Source organism: Bidens hawaiensis, unplaced genomic scaffold (assembly GCF_021521415.1).
Source record: "Bidens hawaiensis isolate Kalapana, Puna unplaced genomic scaffold, B.hawaiensis_p1.1 tig00023787_1, whole genome shotgun sequence".
NCBI classification, from domain to species: Eukaryota; Viridiplantae; Streptophyta; class Magnoliopsida; order Asterales; family Asteraceae; genus Bidens; species Bidens hawaiensis.
Window position 1 is genome coordinate 330,984 of NW_027493732.1, and position 4,040 is coordinate 335,023.

Here is a 4,040-nt window from a genome sequence, read left to right on the forward strand (position 1 = left end):
TGTAAAAACTCTAGAAACTCATTCTCAACCACATGTTTTTAGTTAATGTTTAAATCTTGTGGTACACAATTAAAGTGAATAAAAAATGTAAATATAAATATAACTTTTTCTTTCTCCTGAAAATATATATAAAAATTAGTAAAAAAATGTTAAAAATAGCAAAACATTTTTTTATGTTTCGATATTTTGTATTAAATTTTACAACATATATTACATGTAACAAAAAAAAACGATGTTACATAGGGTTTTTGCGGGTTTTCACAACTCAAGTGGGTTTTCATTTTAACCTTACCCTATATATATATTAATATGACCATCGTTATCATTTATATTATAATATATCAAAATTATTAATATACCTTATTATATATTAGCTTGGTAGTTGTTGATGGGCCATATTACCCTTACTAGCTAATAAAGGGTTTTCTTTGGGTGTGTATATAGAGAGAATAAATTAACATCATAACCTAATTTTCACATACAATTTTATGTGTCTCCTCTCTCCTAAACCGAATTCCTCTCAAGAACCCTAACACCATCCTTAACTATACATCCTAAAAGGAACTCGATCAAGCTGACAATCATGTCATCTACAATCTTCTCCGATGCAGTTACTAATCTCCATGTTATAACAGGTACGCATATACTTATAGGTTTATTAGATTATCACCTTTTCCATTACTAACACGAAGAACTTATCAACACTACATAATGTAGAATACTTTTGAAACCCTTGGAGTTTGAGGTAATTATTGCTTAGTCCATCATGTAATGCAATCCACGAGTCATTTTTTATATTCACATTCATATTCTTTTAAGCATTTACGAGATTTTTTTTTCATATCACACAAATTCGCTTTGTGTTAAAAGTAACTCAATTATTGATCACTTCAATACCTCGTGTTCTTTCGTTCATACAACCATCAACTTTGGTTGAAGTGCTTAAACTATGTAGTAGTCGGCGTAAACTTATAATTTAACACATGGTTAGTGTAACTACATAACCTAACATGATCAATGTGACATGACGTGACGTGACGTGCATTTAGAAACCAAAAAATAAAAAAGTTGTAGAATTGTCCACAATGTTGAATTTTCTAGAAGTTGAAGGACTACCAAAGTTAGTTTTATTCTAATAATATCTTCCCACTTCCAAACTTAATACTCACACAGCCGCCGTAAACAGTAAACCAAATCCCCAACCATAGATTCCGATCGGAAGAGGAAAGAGCCTGCAGATTTATCCGCAGCCAAAGACAACCGAAGCCACCACAACCACAAACACCACCGCCACGACAAGAAGTCCAAAATGTCATCCTCTTCCTCGTCTGATAAAGTTAAGGCTTCACACATACTCATTAAACACGAAGGATCTCGTCGCAAGGCTTCCTGGAAGGATCCAGAAGGCCGCGTTATTAGCAACACCACTAGAGACGCTGCTGTTTCTCAGCTCAAGGCGCTACGCGAGGATATTGTTTCCGGGAAACTGAAGTTTGAAGATGTTGCAACTCGGTACTCGGACTGTAGCTCGGCTAAACGCGGGTGGCGATCTCGCTATGTTATGGGTTTGAGCTTCTAGGGTTTTGTTATTTGTTATTATCTGCTTTTATGAAATTCGATTATCCATAGATGTTTAGAATCATATGATATATGTATTATCGGTTTGGATCATATACAAATGAAAATTAACGTGTTAATTGCGAGAATCAAGTATTGTAATTATATATACAAGTAGAGCAACTTGCATAATTACTCTACTTGTATATTATATATAATTACTCTAGTGTATTCTCACAATTAGCACGTTTATTAGTTTAATTTAATGATTATTCTGATGATATTGAAGCACCTGGTTATGGGTAGTTACATTCAGTTGGTTAGTTAGTTAGTTTGTTAGCTTGTAATAAACAGTATATAATTAGTTACATTCAGTTATTTAGTTAGCTTGTTAGAATAAACTGCATGTAATTAGTTACATTCAGTTAGTGTGTTAGTTTGTAGTAAACAGTATATAATTAGTTACATTCAGTTAGTTAGTTAGCTTGTTAGGATAAACTGTATATAATTAGCTACATTCAGTTAGTTTAGTTAGTTAGTTTGTTACAATAAACAGTATAGAATTAGTTACATTCAGTTGGTTGGTTGGTTTGTTGGTTGGTTAATAGTTAAGATGCTATGAGACCGCACTTGCGTATATGGGGAAACAAGTTTTGTTTTCATGGAGAGAAAAGAACGAACTCAAAACATTTGATTGTTCTATATGATGAAGTAAATCAGTCTGTAACTAAAATAGGGCTCCAACAATAGGATTGACCTAATGACTGAAATCGCAACATGAACCAAACCGATTGTGGTTCGAGCTTTAAGTGCAAGATGAATTGGACTGATGAGTTTTTGTCATTCTTTCCCAACAAGCTTGCTCCTAAGGTATGCAAGCCTGGTCTTAAAACCTACATACCATGCGAGATTGTGGTTTGAAGTTTGAACCAACTGACGATCATCAGTCAATCCTATTGTAGTCAATTGGTTTAGAGTTCAAACCACAATCTCGCATTGTTTTGTCAGTTTTAAGACCGTGTTTGCGTAGAAACAAGTTTGTTGGGAAGGGATGAGAAAGGGTCAATAGGTCTCAATTCATGTGGAAATTAATTGGTTTGTGTCCTGAGCCACAATCTTGTTTGGTTCGTGTTGCAATCTATTTTAATTAAAGAATGGGGTTTTCCTCATATAAAACAGTCAATTGTTTTGGTTCATTTTGTTATCTTCCTAGATGTTAGTATTCCATTTACAAGTGGCTTCCATAAAACAAAGTTATCTTGTCATTCTTATGAAGAAAAGACGGTTCAATTCAAACATTGGTTGCTGCATAACTTTGATGCAGGTTCATTTGGAAGGAAGCAGATGCAGAAGCCATTTGAGGAAGCGACATATGCATTGAAAGTTGGAGAGATAAGTGAGATTGTGGATACTGATAGCGGTGTTCACATCATCAAGCGAACTGGTTAACCAGTGGTAAGGACAGATTTGAAGTTTCCTGTTGCTGTTTCTTCTTCGACTTCTATTATGATTTCTGTTGTAACTTGAGTTGGGCTATTCTTCATTTTGTGTTGTTTTGTTGGATTCATCTGGAAAACTAATGACATATGTTTTGAATAATTATTTTGTGAGATTTATTGAACTATATGGACATGTTTATCTTATGCTATTAACCAATTGCTAGGGAAAGGGGGACAAATCGGATATTTTTGGGCGACTATTCATGGCTAACAATACCAAAGGGCTTTTGGCCCAATGGTATTTATGCGTGATGAAAAGTGTTCCCTCCTAATAGGTCGTGTGTCCCCTTCCTAAGAGGCCATGGGTTCCAGTCAGGTCGTGGATAAGTGATGCTGATTTAGAGAATGTGTAGGTTTGCCGTTAAAAAATGGTTAACAATTATGGTAGTTTTTTCTTTTTCTATAACTTAGTCTTTGGTAAGTTGGTTGGGTCACAAAAATTACACCGGTACCTCCCTGACTTCTGTTTGAAGTTAGTGCTCAAGGTTTGTATCCTTAATTGAAGGTTAAAATAACTTTTCTTTCATAATAATCTTCAATGCTTTCATACTGTTAAAGATTTTTTTGGTTTTTTTCATTTACTGTATGATGACCGAAAAAGACTGTATACCTTTAGGTGAGTGAGGCTAAATTCTTTGGTCATTTCTAACACTTTTCTCAGGTACTTTCTTTAAAGGAGATGACAAACATGATTTGAAAACAGAGTATAAATTCAAGTGTAGAAAATGAGATAAAGTATATTCATTGTTGGTCACAATTGGATCTTGAACTATAAAAACAAAACAGAAAATATGGACAAGAGTTCTACTAACTTTTATAGCTGTATTTATTATAAAAACTGATTTCTAGCAGTGGTAGTACATAATCAAAGAAACAAACCCCTTTATTTATAGAGTGAGAAACACAAAACTACTTGACACACAAGTTGGTTTTACACCTTATCCTACCCACTTGTTATCTTCTGCAGATTTACTTAAGCAAGCA

General features: G+C 33.9%; 1 pseudogene; it reads left to right on the forward strand.

The window, feature by feature from the left end:
- The first annotated feature begins 1,192 nt into the window (after nucleotides 1-1,192).
- Nucleotides 1,193-3,144, forward strand: LOC143567977 (peptidyl-prolyl cis-trans isomerase Pin1 pseudogene; annotated as a pseudogene).
- Nucleotides 3,145-4,040: the final 896 nt, after the last annotated feature.